The 17,749-nt window shown below is 41.2% G+C and overlaps 1 long non-coding RNA gene across 1 annotated transcript in view; it reads left to right on the top strand.

The window, feature by feature from the left end:
• The window catches only part of LOC120300662, a 42,044-nt gene extending 24,667 nt beyond the window's left edge, over positions 1 to 17,377 (top strand). Inside the window, exons 3-4 of the long non-coding RNA XR_005554710.1 lie at positions 15,532 to 15,607; positions 17,079 to 17,377. This is a non-coding gene — a long non-coding RNA (uncharacterized LOC120300662). The remainder of the gene's footprint in view (positions 1 to 15,531; positions 15,608 to 17,078) is intronic.
• Positions 17,378 to 17,749: the final 372 nt, after the last annotated feature.

Here is a 17,749-nt window from a genome sequence, read left to right as displayed (position 1 = left end):
AACAAAGCGATGAAATCCTGAAAAATCTGCTCCATGCAGACTTGCCAAGGGTGGTGGACCAAAAGATGTCCGCTTCCTCCCCTCCAGTGTCTGTCTCCACCATGTAATAAATTCATGAATGCAAAGTTCTGAAAGGGATCTTAAGTGTCATTTACATTGGAGTTACATTAATTATACTTGGAAAGAGAGGGACATCTGCAAATCCTCACCAAGCTCAGTTCTCCAACTCAATTAGGCAATTCAGAATGACATTAATGTTTCACTTTGTGAAGGACAAGTTTCCTCAGATGGGAGAACCAGTTTCACTCATTTGCACATTGTGCAAATTGTTCTAGCAACTGAAATGTATCTTGTCGGTATCTCTTTCTTCTGATCCTTTCTGAGCGCCCCAGTTCTTGTGAACGCTGGCACAAAGGGATGCTCTTCCATCAGAGATGATGCCTTAACTTGGGAAAGAGAATCCTCCCTCTTCCAGGCCTTGAAGGAGAGGTCAAAGAGCAGCAGCTTCATCCACCTGTCCCCCTCGTTCTACCAAGGTCCTTTCCATGCCCAGACTGAAGCTGGTGCCTTGGAGTAAAGTGCTGCCCTGTCCATGGGAAGCTTTGATTAAAAGTTTGTGGAACAAATGTTCCACCTCGCTCTGTTCTTTTGTACCAGTTTGGACTTAAAACATGGAAATAATAATAAATGGGCTTCCTCCTTTCTATTTTACAGGTGGGAAAATAAGCCAAAGAGCACCCCCCAACTGCTTCCCCTCTGGATCAAGATTCCCACAACCTTTGCATTAGCTGAGGTTCCCATATGTCAAAAGAGCCATAACATATCTATAGGGGATTTTTTTTTTGTATTAACATTTCCAAATGCAAATAGGCTTCAAGGCACGAATGACACGTACAGCTCCAATTTATGCGCTGGGCAGCATCTGAGGCCTGGATGGGTGAAGACACGGAGAACAAATATGCCAGCCTCACATTTTACAGGTAGTCCTTGACTTACAATCATAAGGAAGCCCCAAAATGTCTCATTTGCTACATGAGTTTTGTCCCATTTTACAATCTCTCTGGCCACAGTTGTTACGTGAATCGCTGCAGTTGTTAAGTTAATAATAAGGTTGTTAAGTGAATCTGGCTTCCCCGTTGACTTTAATTGTCGGTAACTCACAAAGGCTGACTCACATGATCCCGGAACTTAGAAACGGTCATAAGACTTGAGTCAGTTGCCAAGGGTCCTAATTTTGATCACGTAACAATGGGATGCTGCAATGGCCATCAGTGGAAAAAAGTCATCAGTCACTTTTTCAGTGCTGTTGTAGCTTTGAAATGGTCACTAAACAAATGGCTGTAAGTCAAGGACTCTTTTTACATCCTGCGGATTCCTCATCTTGCGTTCTGTATTTTCCTACTGGGCAGAGGAGGGTTTGGAGAAAGGCAGGGTTACTCATTTAAAGGAGAATTTGTTCCTAAGGATAAGAATACTGGTATGGACTCTCCTTCAAATGTTGCTCCCCATCGTAAAGAGTCAAAGCTGTGGAGGGGGAGAGGGCCAGCCAGGTGTTGGGAGAAGCCGGACACAGACTCACGCAGGAGTCGGTCCTCAACATCTGTTCCCTGGAAAGCTGAAAGTCCCAGCACCATTGAAAGATGCAAGTCTTGGGATTTATTTTATGACAAGAAAAACAAGTGCTGTTTTTAAAGAAGCAGCTTTTAAATAAAAGGCTGGGCTGATTAAGCCATTAAAGGCTTCTTTTAAAGGATTCAGAAGTTTGTCTCCCGTTTCCAAGGTCGCCGTTGCCATTGATTCCATGCCAAACGTTTTGCTCCCTCTTCAAGCCAGGCAGGCAAGGATCGTTCAGGTTGGCCGTTCCCTGTTCCAGGAAGGGAATTCGAAAGCAAGTCGTCAGCAGCCATAAATCCTTGCAGAACCTTCCCAGCTAAGCAGTTTAAACTTGAACTTCCATAACTCAGTGAAAAGGATCACGCCAAGTAACCTCATTTCCGCAGACCTACAACTGGGTCGAACACAGAAAATTAATTAGAAAGCAATTCCAATACTTGTGAAATAATTAACGGAGCTCCGAAGTTGAACAGGCCAGCCCAGATGGGAGTGCCTTTTTTGTTGGTTGTCAAGACTGCCTATAATTAAGTTGTACATGCCAAACTCAGATTACACCTAGCTTTTTAAAATTAAGCAGCTCTTTCAAAGCCAGTGAAAGATACAGCTAATTCATTTAAACTCTCATTTCAACAGAGACATTTCATTTCAAATTTGGTGCCTAATTACTTGGCCTGAACCCAACTTCTCTGCCATTTTCAAATAAAGAAAGGCTTTCAAACTTCAGACATCCTTTCATTTTTCCCTTTAAATGTTAATAATGACACAAGATGTAGAGGAAATCCCAGCATTTGTTTTAGGGGAGAAATTTACCTTAACATATATTTTACTGGACTTTTTCATACATCGACGGTCACGCATAAGGATTTGCTTCAGCTCTTCACACATTAATTAAGATACTCTTTCTATCGTAACTTCTTTGGAAAGAGAAAGAACACATCATAAAGATGGATGAGAACGTCTCTTGCATTTGGGCAGCCCTCAGCTTCACCATCCTTTGGTGTGAACCACCCAGAACAGAAGCCAGAGGACAAGGTATCCTTGGGACAGACAAAAGGGAACAGCCAGGATCTCTGCACAAGCAGCCACAGTGCTCAGACAAAGCCAGACAAGAACAAGGCAACATCTGCAGTGGACTCTCCTCTTCTTTGCTTCCTGCCAACCATTCTTTTACAAACGCTTAATACGGCCGTTGGGTGGTTAATTCACCCACTGAGCTGGCCACTGTTCAAGTATATCTAGGGCAGGGGTAGGCAACCTTGCCTCTTTTATGACTCGTGGACATCAATTCCCAGAATTCCTGAGCCAATTGCAAAAGGTTAAACATAGTCCAACCTATCAAAAGCAGAAGCGTAAAAAACAAATTAGAAATACAAGTCAAAACAGGTAAGAAAATGGTAAGACAACACTTGTCTACCCTAAACGAGCTCAAATCACTAGGACCCAATGGATTACATCCTGGGGTACTGAAGGAGCTGGCAGAACTGACACAGTATAGCGTCATGTGCTAATTATGCATATATGAGAATCCAGCTTAAAAAACTGATTTTGAAAGTGAAACATTGTTTTGCTTAGACCAAATTCCCTTTAAGAACAAGAAAGGGGGCTTTTACAGGGAAGTCTCTTACTGTTTTTGTTTTTTAGGGTTAGAAATATGACTAAAATGGCCCATTCGGGATCTTTCTCAGCCCGAGAAAAGATTCCCATTTCTGGCAGGGCCTTTCTTTCTCCTTAATTTTCCCAGGAAGACGGGGGTTCCCTGCACTTCTGCTGTTCTTGAGACGATCCCAGCCAGTGCTGCGGATGGGCCACTGAGCCAGATCAAGGGCCACTAGAAATTGTAAACAGAATAATAGTGTAAAAGAATAACAGAGTTGGAAGGGACCTTGGAGAGCTTCTAGTCCTACCCTCTGCACAAACAGAAGACCCCAGACTTGTTCTGGACAAATGGCTGTCCAGTCTCTTCTTGAAAACCTCCACAAGTAATGGAGCACCCACAACTTCTGTAGGGAAGCCATTCCACTGGTTAATTGTTCTAACTGTCAGGAAGTTTCTCTTTAGTTCTAGGTTGCTTCTCTCCTTGATTAGTTTCCATCCGTTGCTTCTTGTCCTGCCTTCTGGTTCTTTGGAGAAAAGGTTGACCTCCTCGTCTTTGTAGGAGCCCCTCAAATACTGGAATACTGCTATCGTGTCACCCCTCGTCCTTCTTTGACTAGATATACCAATTACTGCAACTGTTCTTCACATGTTTTAGGAACTGGGTATTTTTCCCACTTGGGAGAGAATGGCTGAAGAACAAGACCATTTTCACCTTCTTCTGTTTTGCTGCAGGGCTTCAGTTGGGACTGTCCTCCAGGCTTCCCTGGTCTTGCAAGTTGCCAGAGCAGTTTCTGCTCCTGCTGAGACTGCTTGGTCCTTCAGCCAAGTAGGCTGCCAGCCTGTGCCCAGACTCTTTCACAGCAGTGCTGGAATCTCCCAGCCAGCCAGACTTTAAATAGTCATCCAAACACATTAAAAGACCCTCAAATAATCTGCATTCAACACCTGAAGGCTGATGATATGAGCGACAGGCATTTGTTTTTCCCTTCGTAATAAATCCTGCCCCGTTTGGAAATCAGAGCGTTTCAGATGTCTCAGAGCTTGTCAGCAGAATGAAGCGATGCCGATCAGACACCCATTTCTGCTATTTTTGAAACTAATCCTCTCGGATTAGAGGCCCTGAGGTGTGGGACTGCTGGGACTCCTGCTTCTGAGGAGATCTGGAAAGGGATTGAGGCCTGCCCAAGGTGACCATCTGCAGAGGGAGACTTTTTCTCTCCCTGCCAGGAAAAGGAAAGGAGGTCAGAGCACAAAGTACAGCTACAGTGCAAACAAAGGACTGCCAAATGGTGCCAAAATATACACAGAGCAGCCGTAATATAAAATCTGTTAAACAAAGGGTTTTCAGGGGCATCAAAGCCTAGCAAAGCCATCTTTCAGTCGATGGAATGTCTTTACAGACCAACGTTGTTGAGCTAAGAGAGAGCAAACAGCACATCGCTTGTGTGTAGCTGTCCTTGAAGACGGAGAACACTGGACTATCTCTCCTAAATTAGTGGCTGCTACAGTAAGGAAGTAAACACTGATTAATTTTTGCAATATTTATTGTTACATCGTAATACGTATTGGCCATAAAAATACCATTTCCATATCATAACATAAATTCATAATGTATAAGTTATATGACGTAGAACATAGAATAATAGAGTTGGAAGGGTTCTTGGAGGTCTTCTAATCCAACCCATTGCTCAAGCCGAAGACCATTGATTGGTCTCACGGCTGGGAATTTTCCCCTTAGTTCTAGGTTGCTTCTCTCCTTGGTTAGTTTCTTGTCTTGCCTTCTGGCGCTTTGCAAAATAATTTGACCCCCTTGTCTTTGAAGGAACCCCTCAAATATTGGAATACTGCTGTATCACTGCTATGTAAATCAATGATAACACTTGGAGGAGAAAAAGATGTTAATGAACATCTTTCTTTCCTTTTTTCCTTCCTTCCCTCCTTCCTCATTCCCATTTCATGCCTGCCTGCTTGCCTGCCTGTGAGCTACTACTTCCTCTAGATCAGGCATGTCAAACTGCCGGCCTACGGGCCGGATGCATCATCCTAAAACCGCACCCACCCCATTGCCGGCAATGGAGAAAAAGCTCCAATACATCGCGCGACGTCACGTGACGTCGCAAGTTTGACATGCCTGCTCTAGATTTTCTGGCCCTTCTTGTCAAGTCAGATTCAAAAGAAGCCACTCAATTTCCTCCAGTCCCCTTTCCTGGACCTTCCAAGATCTACCTGCCTCTCCATGTCCTCTACAAGTAAAACCATGATGACATTCAAATCTGCTCTTGCTAGTCTGGATGTAGAAACAGAATAGAGAATACAGAGTACAGAATAACAGAGTTGGACAAGACCTTGGAGGTCTTCTAGTCCAACCCTCTGCTCAAGCAGGAGATCCTATACCATCCCGGACAAATGGCAGTCCAAACTCTTCTTGCAAACCTCCAGTGATGGAGCACCCACAACTTCTGAAGGCAAGCAGTTCCACTGTTTGAGTTAACAGCAACTCTTCTGCTTCCTCTGCAAGGAAATTAACTGACGCATCACAACTCTTCTGCTTACTATCTTGGCCTTCTCTTTGTGGGTTTGACCAGAACCCGGCCAAGAGAAATCAAAATGAGATTTGCATCATTAGATCAGCAAAAGCAACTTCTGCTAAAGGTCAGTTCAACAGCAACTGCAGTCCAAATGGGCTGCAGGAGCCTTAACCAGTAGCGCAATAATTGGAGAATCTGCCACCTTCTGTGTCAGCTCTTGGCTGTCCTCTTTGGAGGTTGCAGCCGTGCATGTCCACCACCCAGCCCATCGGCCCTACCTGAGGATTTTTTTGTGAAGGATATAATAATTTCACTGCAGTTATTGTGTCTCTTTTCCAAATGTTTATCTATCAATCCCAAAAGAAAAGCTCCTGGATTCAATTGCATATTAATCTTTAAATTCCTTTGAGAAGGTATGCATTGGAATCCATAATTTTCTGGATTTTTTACATCCACCAAACATGACAGAATGTCCCTTGTTGTTGTTCACATTTTCAACATTCTAGACAATCTCTCTGGTGGCGTAGACCTACAAGGCATCATTTTATAAAAATTCTCCTTAAGATTACAATGTAGTGTGTATTTCGACCACATTCTCGGTGTGCATATATTATACCTTTCAACCACATTCTCAGTGTGCATATATTATACCTAAAATTTTAGTTCATTTTGTCGTACATTCTTTCCCTTGTTTTTCTTCTGTTTTAAATGTCAATTGCGGCTTATACATTTTAGCAGTCACGTGTCCATCATTTATAGACAATTCTGTTTCAAACTCAGTCTGGTTAAATGTTATTTAAGATACTGTTAGTTCTCAATTTATAACCTTTCGTTTGGTATCCGTTCCAAGTTACAACGGCACTGAAAAGACTGACATTTTTCACCCTTATGACTGTTGCAGTATCCCCTTGGTCACGTGATCAAAATTCAGATGCTTGGTAACTGACTCCTATTTATGACGGTTGCAGGTCATGTGATCCCCTTTTGCAACCTTCTGACAAACAAAGTCTGTGGGGAAGACACTTAACAACCATGTGTCATGGTTCCGACAGATGAAACTCTTCAAAGAACTTTGAGGCATTGTATACCTTAAAGAATCTTTATTCGAGTAGCATAGCATCGGCAGGTACATAGGCCAAGCCAAAATCTGAATTCCCCTCCCAAGGACATAGTATCAAAGCACAATTCCCTCCTCTAATTAACTGCCATAAATCACATTCTCCAATTAGTTTGAAATGCAGGCTTTCCCTCCAGTTCTTCAACCCAAAGGCCATTTCTTATCATCTCATATTTCAAAAAACCTTGGTTCTCACCCTACTTACCATATTGTCATATCTAACTAGACTCCCATGCACATTCCTCCTCCCCCCCCCCCCAGTATCATCTAATTCTAACTCTAATTCTAAGAGTAAAACTTAAGAAGGAAAATGGCTGCATCTCCATATGTTGTCAAAGCAAGAACATCCAATGTTAGCAGCGTTGACACCATGTTATTAACAACTGCAGTGATTCACTTAACATCTGTGGCAAGAAAGGTCATAAAATGGGGCAACAGTCTTAACAACTGTCTTGCTTAGCAACAGAAATCTGGGCTCAATTTTGGTCGTAAGTGTGATCACAAGAAGGAGAAAATACCTCCCTCAGTCTTCTCTTAAAGTTGAACATTGCCTATAATTTCTTCGTAGAGTTTACTTTCTCGTAGCCCTTCTTTTAGTGCCTTGTTCTTCTTTCTATCTTCTCTGCCCTTTGTTTTGTTTTACTTTCTGCCACAGACTGGTTTTCCCTTTCAGCAATTGATTGCAAACGTCTTTTTATCTTCTGTAGCACCTTCTCCCTTCCTCAGCTCTTTTTCCAGTAACTTATTCTGCCACAGGATGCCGCTTATCCTGCTGTACCCAGGCACATTAGATCACCTGTGGAAGATAAAGAATTTGTTTGTCGAGAACCATTTGTCAGGACTTATCTGCCAGGAGTTAGTGATTTCCACACGTTTTCCCCTTCAAAAGATCCATGTTGTAATCTAAGAGATTTTTCTTTAAAACAAACAAACAAACAAAATAGGATATAGGTTTACAGAAGATTGCCAATCTCTGTACCGATATTGGAGCATATTCTTTGAACGGAGAGATTAAAAGATGTAGGTGAGTCATGGGATAATTTTGGAAATGTATTACATGGTATATTTTTGGAAGACAGATATAAATACAGAGACAAGGAGTGTGCAGAAGAGGGACAGAAGGAAGTGGAGGACAACTGAGGCTCCTAAACTCCAAACACTATATAGGAGAACCACATGAGGAAACACGTGCCTCTGGAGAAATGTGTACACTTTGCAATAAAGCTAATTCAGACTTTATTATCCTAGACCCAAATTAGCAGATTTATGTGCTCTGTGCGTCTAAAATGCTGTGCAAACAAACTCTCTTATGGTGTTCTGTCGGTCTGTCTGTTGTGCAAATTCAGCCATTGGTAACTAGATGTAAGATTTTTGCAAAGCTGACCGAGTAGCAGCCAAGAAAGCTAATACAATCCTGGGTTGTATAAACAGAGGCATAGAATCAAGATCTCGTAAGGTATTAGTACCGCTTTATAAAACCCTAGTATACACCTGGAATGCTGCAGCCAATTTTGGTCACCATATCACAAAAAGGATGTTGAGAGTCTGGAAAAAATTCAGAGAAGAGCAACTAAGATGATCAAAGGCCTGGAGGCTAAGACATACGAAGAACGGCTGTGGGACTTGGGTTTGGCCAGTCTAAAGAAATAGGGGAGACATGATAGCAGTAAATTATTGTTATCAGATCAGTACGATATAGTTCCTTTGAACATAGCTAAATTTTGTTATACTATCTGCAAAATTAAGTAGACTTTGGCTGCCCACTGACAGTCCATCCCTAGTTGTAATATATTGTTTTATCTTTTATTATTATGATTCATTGCACAGTCAACTGGATGTTCAGACTGGATTTGGGTTTTTGTCTACCTGTTGAGTCCTTTCCAAGGACTTGGGATAGGCAGATGTGGTCTGTGACCATAATAAAAATTATTATTATTAGTTCATTTGTGACCTCTGCTTTTCCCCTTGAAAATGCTAGGTTGAGTCTGCTCTCTGCAGTTAATCCCCCCCCCAAGACCCATTCAGAGCAGGTATCCCTGCATCCAGCAAGCAACTGTGGACTGACTCAGTGCTGTAAAGCAGTCACTGGTGTACCTGGTGTGTTTGTGTGTCCATATTAATTTGTACAACGAGCTGGAAGTAGCCTCTAGACTAGAGGAGCATTTGAACATCCGCCCATGCAACTCACACAACAGAGGTAATTTTGCTCCTTGAAATCATCCCCTGCCCGATTACATTTCCAACTGCTGACTCTACAGCCTATTTGCAGCCCAGGACATCTATCTCCAAAGCTGCCCAACGAGAAGTGACACCACAAAGCCATTTTGTGGACGATGGCCATTTTTCATCCCAAGCATTAGCGTTCTTAATGTGACATCTCTTCCGTCGAGAAGTCCCTCCCGAGTTCCGACAAACAGCTCCCTGGCTGAGCAATTTTGTCCTCTAATTTGGAGTTTCAGTATATTTACTAGGATATCACCCCTTTACTAAGCTGACAGTCCCCAAATTGAATTTCAACTTCTGCCTCAGTGAAAGAAGTCAGGATCAACTGGAAGGCTGCTGAGGCTGCATTTCACTAACCATCCTCATCCAGCAAGCGGTTCAAGTGTCTTTTCTTTGGGGTTTGCAAGATACCCATTTACCATTTAGAAATAATTCCTTGTAGATCTGTAAGTGGTAAAAGGATCACACTGTGGCGATGTGCTAGGGCTCTAAAGACTATGGGATCAGGGGGCCCTTGGCCTTCCTTTCCCAGAATCTAGATGCTAGAAGCATCTTATGCACTCGCTTACTCCACCTGTACAGAGCAACAGGCCTCCTTTTTATGCATAAATTCCAGACAGTCCACCTCTGAAATCAGATATCCTAAGCTAGAAAAAGCATGAGCCAGAACACGTTGGTCAGCTGAAAGCAATAAATATGGTTACTGATGAATGATAACACCCCAAACAGCCAGATTTCTTTTCTCTACTCGGCTCTCTTTCCCTGCTCCTTCATACTGATTTTGCCATTGGCTTTCTGATCACAGATAACTTGAAGGCTCTTAGAACATAGAATAATCTGATTGGAAGGGACCTTGGAGGTCATCTAGTCCAACCCCCTGCTTGAGTGGGAGACCTCATACCATTCCAGACAAATGGCGGTCCAATCTCTTCTTCAAAATCTCCAGTGAGGGAGCACCCCCAGCTTCTGAAATCAAGCCGCTCTCTCTTTAAAAATCTTCCACGCTTTACATCTTTTTCATAGGCTAGACATACTTAGTTCCCTTAACTGTTCATGGTTCAGTTTAGCCTCCATCCCCCTAATCATCTTTGTTGCTCTTCTCTGCACACTTTCTAGGATCTCAGCATCTTTTCGCTATCATGGCAACCAGAACTGGATGCAGTATTCCAAGGGTGGTCTTACCAAGGCCTTATAAAATGATACTAGCACTTCACGAGATCTCGATTTTATTCCTGTTGATGCAGCTCAGGACTGCATTGGCTTTTTTGGCAGCTGCAGCACATGGCTGGCTCATACTGAAGTGATGGTCTACTAAGATACCTAACTCCCTCTCATAATTATTGCTGTTGAGCCAGGTACCACATATTTTATACCTACAGATTTGATTTTTCTTACCTACTTTTCTCACCACTGAATTACATTTTGTTGGATAGGGCTTAGGATTCAAATCTGTCAAAGTCTGGATCTTGAGTCTATTCTCTAAAGGCTTATCCATCCCCCTCAACTTGGTTTCATGCAAGATGCTGACTGACCCACGTTAAGCGTAATTAACTCTGATTTTCCCTTGATTTTGTTTTGTTCTTGTTGCTGAAGTATTATTGTCATTAATTTATTATTCAGCATATTTTGCAGGAAAGGGAACCTGTTGATTCAGTAGCAGGTTATAGTGTGCTGTGTCGTGTCATCACATTCTCTTGCTGTACAAGTTATTTTCAGTGTCTCTTACCGCAATAATGCTGCAATGAGCTTTCATTCTTGTACAAATTTATCTCTTCTCTTGAGACCTTTGTATAGCTTGGTTACAAAATGTTGGATTTTGCTATCCTGATTACTCAGAACTACTCCAGGCTATCCTGCATGGTTGGCTGTAAGAAAGAAACAGTTCTGCAGTCTTCGATTTGGTCAAAAAAGAGAAGATGGTTTTATAGTGAAATTAATGTAGCCAACCAAGCTGGTTGTTTTGGCTGATAGGGAAATGATGGCTCCTTAGCTAGAAACAAACAAAACAAAATAAAACAAAAAAGATTACAATAACTATCGCAAACACAGTTAAGATTTAGAAAAAGAATGATTAAGAGGCTCGACCACTTAGGTGAAAGAATGGACAACAGGAAGACAGGTACAGGTTAATGGAGAGGAAATTAATTGACTAGAATAAGCAATATGTAACAAAGGAGCTACAAGAGGAAAGAGACAGGGTGGCAATTAGTAATTTTGCAAAGCAGATGACTCTAGGGAATTGTTTTACATAAAGGAGAGTTGTGTGTCTGAAAGGGGAAGATTTTTACATTAAAAAATTAAATTAAATTAAAATAAGCTTCTTTGCATAAAAAAGAATTGCCCATTTGAAAGGAGAAGCAATCCACAAGTTGGAGAAAAATAAAAGAGAACAGCAGAAAGGAATAGGATAAAGGTTACCATATTGAATTTGGAGACAACTGTTTCGGATAATTTTTGAAGGATTTTTGAAATTATATTTTAATGAAGAGCAGTTAAGCAACTAGCAAGAAATAAACAACAGAACAATTAAATCCACCACCATTTAGCTGGAGGGCATGTAAGGGGCTGCTGCCGGTGGGGGGGGAGAAGGGGGGAGGGGGATGTGTGGGGACGTGCACATGACCAACACAGCATGAGTCTGGCAGAGCTTGGAGTGGCTACAAGAGTACAAGGTGTAGGAAACTTACCAGAGTGATTTGCAACCTTCCCCACTGATTTCCAGAGAAGGTCACAAGAGGCAATCACAAGATGTAGGACACCAACTCTCAGAAGTGTGAACCTGTTGCCAGGTCCCCAGATTAAAATCAGGTGACTGTGACTATATGACATATGTAGAATATATGACATAAGTCGAAGATTTGAGATTTTTGAAATTTGAAACAGCTCCAGAAAAACAATATTCTCTCTATTTTCTCAGAAAATGTATGGTTTGGGAGAAAAGAAATATATATAGTGTTGCTTTGGACATTTTTATAGATACAAATGCTTGTTCTGAAAGCTGTTAATTTAAGAAATTAAATTTAAAAAGGAATAATTTTTAGATATATTGATTTATTGAATCCTTTAAATTACCTTCATTTCTGCTAGAAATGGTCATGCAAGCTACTGAATTCTAAAAAAATGTAGCATCTTTTCATTTTTATCTATTAAAGATAAAATAATATAAAATATGTATATGTACTGTACATGTAATTATCACAGTACTATCTTATATCTAAGGATATTTACCTATGTAGAAAGGCTGTATTACTATTATCCTTCTCATCTTTTGTACTGCCTTTCCCTATTGGTATCTTACATTACCGTGTTGTTTGCATATACATGCTGTTTGTACGTTTTTATGTACACTGATTATATTACTTTGTTGTTTATATTATGTACACTGAGAGCTATGCACCAGAAACAAGTTCTTTGTGTATCTAATCACACTTGGCCAATAAAGTACTCTGTTCTGTTCTGTTCATATGTGTGTGCTGGAATAGAATAGAATAGAATAGAATAGAATAGAATAGAATAGAATAGAATAGAATAGAATAGAATAGAATAGAATATTCTTTATTGGCTAAGTGTGATTAGAAACACAAGGAATTTGTCTCTGGTGCATAGCTCTCAGTGTACATATAAACAGCAAGGTAATATAATTATATATGTGAAATTTGGTCATAAGATATTAATTCTAGCTTTTACATATGTTCCTAATCAGGGTCAGATTGGTTACTTACCAAAGATTATGAATTTTACAATAGGAGACTTCAATAATTGTTGCATTAAAACCTGCAATGTTTAACAGATTTCAAAATGGATTGCATAGTCATGGATTTATTGATTCATGTACAATTATAAATCTTACAACAAAGAAACACATTTCATTCAGCTAGATATAAATCCCACTCTAGGATAGATAAGTATGAAGATCAAAAACTTCTTCAATTTTTTTTCAACAGGTTAAAATTGCCCCCATACTTATATCACACCATGCTCTGCTGATTATTATGTTTCAATTAGAAGAGATTATCCCATTTACTTATAATTGGCATTTTAATACTATGTTATTATACAATGCAGCTGCAAGAAAATAATAGAAATGGAACATCAACAAGAATAAGGTGGGATGCTATGAAGGCAGTCTTAAGAAGGGAATGCATAAATGAGATGAGCACATTTAAAGAAAGTAGTATCACAAAAGGCAAGTAAGTTTATTCAAAATGTAACAATCTATTAATAAAGTAAAACTGGATCAGCTACTATATGTAAACTAATATAAATAAACTATCAGGTTAGAACTGCAACTAAACAAGACATAGAATAGAATAGAATAGAATAGAATAGAATAGAATAGAATAGAATAGAATAGAATAGAATAGAATAGAATAGAAGGGACCTTGGAGGTCTTCTAGTCCAGCCCCCCACTCAAGCAGGAGAACCCATACCATCTGGGACAAGTGGCTGTCTAGTCTCTTCTTAAAAGCCACCTGTGATGGAGTATCCATGATTTCTGAGGGCAAGCTGTTCCACTGGTGAATTGTCCTCACTCTTAGGAAGTTTCTCTATCACTAAGAGTTGCATCTTATGATTTATGATGAAGTGTTGTATTTCACAATTTATTTTCATACAGTATTGTATATGTGCATGATTATCTTACTTGTACGTACACTGGGAGCTTATGCACAAAAACAAATTCTTGTGTGTCCAATCGCACTTGGCCAATAAAGAATTCTAACCATTCTATTCTATCTACAAAATAGGACTGGAAGGGACCTTGGAGGTCTTCTAGTCCAGCAATCTCCATTTGTGCAAGTGGCAAGTATGCACGCATGCTGTGAACATAAGAGGCAATCCACATCCAAAGAGCTATGGTTTCCATGCAAAAAAGGACCCCTTCCCCATAACCATTCTCCTCCCTGTCCCTCAACCTCCCCCTACCCCTTTCACCCTCACTCTAACCCTCTCGCCTTCAACCCCACCCTCAGCCTATCCCAATCTCTCACCCTTACTTACCCCTCTAAGGGTTGGCTACAAAAAGAGGGAAGGTCCCCCAGAGTCCGGGAGCCCCAGGAAGGCATCTTCACTCTGATAACTGTCACCAACTGACACTTTAGCCTGCAGGGATGAAGTCAAAAAGCCCTCAGAATTCCCAGGGAGATGACCTCCCTCCCTTCGCCTCCTGAACTAAGGAAGTACCAATTAAATGAAAAGGAGCAAGGAAAAAGGGAAGGTGGGCGCAGAGAGAGAAGAGATGTTAGCAAGGACACGGGGGGTCTCCCGTTATACAAATGTTGCCTGGTCAGCCAAAAGAGACTGAAAAAGTCCTGCCTGAGACCACCTCTTCTGTTTCCCCCACTGAGCCAGCACATCGGGGGGAGATCTACATTTTATTGTATTGTATTTTATTTATTTTATTTTATTATTTTATATTTTATTTTATTTTATTATTATATTGTATTGTTTTATCATGTTATATCATTTTATTTTATTTTATTATTTTATTTTTCAAGGAAGCAAACATACCTAATACTCCTTCCTCCTACTACTACTTTCTTTACAACAACAGCAACCCTATGAGATGGGTTGGGTTGGGTTGGAGTGACTGACCCAAAGTCACCCAGATGGCTCTCCTAGCTAAGGCTGGACTAGAACTCACCAGCCCCTGGTAATTGATCCAGTCACCCAGTGACTTTCTTGGCTAAGGTAGGACTGGAGCTCCATGTCTCCTGGAGACTGGCAAAGACTCGTCCAGCTGGCTTTCGTGCCTAAGACAGGACTAGAACTCCCAGTTTCCTGGTGATTGACCCAAAGTCACCCAGCCAGCTTTTTGCATAAGGTGCGACTAAAACTCACCATCTTCTGGTTTCTAGGTGAGGCCTTCACCACAAGACCAAACTGGGTCTCAGGGTAGCATTATAGATTAATGTAAATTCTATTTATTTTAGATTTGGGGCTAACAGAACCAGGAACATTTATGTGTTTGGCCAATTGCAGTTTCATTTGTTGGAAAGGACTCTGAGCCACGGGTGGTTTGGCATTTCTGAGCTCAGAGCTTTTTCTTTCATCTACCTTTTCCATTATGAGAAAATACAAGTACGTTTTCCAGCCCGAGAGCCCTTTGGCATCCTTCGCCTTTCTTGCTGGAAGACAAAGCTGAACAATTTCTTAATTGCACTTTGGCAAATGGCGTTAAACTTTTCTCAATGCAAATTTATACCAAGCAATCTATTTTCTCGGGAGCCACACACTCACTGTGCATCAAGACACAGTGTAAAATGACTTTTTAAAAATGATCAATTTTTTTGTTTTTCTAGTCTTTCCCAGTAATTGATTTCTGGTTTTTTATGTTGGGCTGAAGTGGCCGAATCGCTCTCCTCCCTCAGGAGACCCTGAGCCACATTTCAGAGGCATGAAAAGTCTTGACCTCATTCTCCAAGAAATCAACGGCTGCCATTTTTGTTGTTTCAGATCCCAAAGTTGCATCAACCATTTGACCTCTGAGCCTGGAGCCAGAGATGGGGAAACATCTCTTAGAAGAACAAAGGTGATTGTGGGGAAGAGAGGTGGGCCTTCCCCTTTTAAAAGGAGAGCCCACCTTGCGGGAAGGGACCCTGGGACCCCCAAGCAAGACAAGGGAGCTTCTCATAGGTGGCCTCTCTGCTTACTGAGCCTGGCAGCTTAGGGGGAAATCCTACATTTTGGGGGGGTTATGGAAATCTGAAGGCAAGAACTTTTGCTGAAGGGTTGCACCCAGAAAAGCAGACCAAGACAGAGTCAATCTATCCCTGATTTAATACCATTTCTAATTAATTATAATTCAATTACTAGAAACAAATTGCATTTATTTTCCCTTTATTTAATAATTTTCCTCCTCTGCACTGTTAAAGAAATTTGCAATTTAGTGGTAATTTTTATTGGGCTCCGAAGGCATTCCAGTAGGTTGAACATTCTGCTTTGAAGTGTAACTGAATGTTTCCAGAGCTGTAAGCCCCCCCCCCCCCAAGGCATTCTTCTCTTCCTGCTGACCCCTCTGAGAACATGGAAGTCACAGAAAATATCCGTACGGTTGAAGTTCTGAAAGGGATCCCAGAAGAAACAGGATCAGGCTGAGATAAGAGGTAGGTGCTCTGAGCATCAGGAGAGACAAAATTGCTACCTGGGCCTATCATAAGACTCAAAGAGGAGCCCTACAATATTTTGTGGTTCCCTGCTGCAAGGAATGGAAACTAAGGAGCGCCAGGTGGACCTGCTGGCTCATGAAGAGGGCTGCCTCCCAAGAAGAGGGATGTGATTGAGCAACCAGCTACCCGGACTCATTGAGTCTACTGCCATGTCCCTTTTCCTGATCATTTGCGTAGGGATAAATGATAGTGGCAAGTTACAACTGCATCACCATGGACCTTTAAGTTTTAGAAGGATTGTACAGGTAGTCCTCAACTTATAAACATTTGTTTAGTGGCTGTTCGAAGCTACAACAGCACTGAAAAATAGCGACATGACTGCTTTTCACACTTATCACCATTACAGCATCCCCATGGTCACGTGATCAGAATTGGGATGCTTGGTAACGGGCACGTATATATGACGGTTGCAATGTCTGGGGACTTATATACCACTTCACAGTGCTTTACAGCCCTCCCTAAGTGGTTTACAGGGTCAGCATCTTGTCCACAAGAATCTGGGTCTTCATTTTGCTGACCTTGGAAGGATGGACCTTGAGCTGGTGAGATTCGAACTGCCAAACTGCAAGAAGCCAGGAGTTAGCAGAAGTGGCCTGCAGTACTGCATTCTAACCACTGCTTCACCAGGGTTCTTAGATACTTAAGCCAAAAAGAAAGACTTATATCCAACTTGTCCACCTTTATGAAGCCCTGAAGAGTAATCACCCTCATCTGAGCTTACTGGGGATGTAAATACATTTTGTGAATTGCAATTATAATAGGTTGGTGTTCTATTACTCCATTTTTAAAATATATACTTATATTTATATAGTTATATTTTTGAATTTTGCCTAGGACTGTTCCTTGTAACTGATTCCTCGGATTTCAAGCCCTTTTGCGCCATGCGGGCCTTCCCCACCACTCCAAGTGTCTGTGTGCAAATCACTTTGGGGGCTCTGTGAGTGCTGATGCTTTTATAGAAATGATGGCATCAACATTTTCTTTCCTCTGATACTTTAATATTTTGCACGTGCGTTAATTAAAAAAATCTTAACGAAACCACACATACAATCACCTTGATTGCTTTGTTGCAGTGCTTAATCAGCCCACACGCATACACAATTATCCACTGCCAAGGTAAGAGATGCAAATGAAGGGACTGAAACCCATCAATCTGTATGTGCCACTTCCATAATTAATTTTGGAACTTCCTCCGGTTCCATTAGAATTGGAAAACAGAGCAGAAGGAGCAATAAAACAATAGAATAGTTGAGAGGGGTTTTTTTCATACAATTTACAGCAGTGCTGCAATCTTCCCCATACGAACGATAGTTGAACCAACTCTGTCATTCAACCATGTCAGCTGAATCTGCACACTAAAAACAGTTGGTGATAAAAAAAAAAATCTGTTTTCAAGAACGGGTGTGGAAAAAATGGCATAGATAAATCCCTTGTGGAAATTAAGGAATTGGCTACATGAAGACCCAAGTGGCAGCTCCGTGTAGCCCCTCCTATCAGTCTTGCTC

The sequence above is a fragment of the Crotalus tigris genome, unplaced genomic scaffold (genome assembly GCF_016545835.1).
Source record: "Crotalus tigris isolate CLP2741 ecotype Arizona unplaced genomic scaffold, ASM1654583v1 scf7180000017614.5298720, whole genome shotgun sequence".
Classification (NCBI taxonomy): domain Eukaryota; kingdom Metazoa; phylum Chordata; class Lepidosauria; order Squamata; family Viperidae; genus Crotalus; species Crotalus tigris.
Note: the sequence above shows the minus strand (reverse complement) of the source record. Positions and strands in the feature narration are given on the sequence as shown.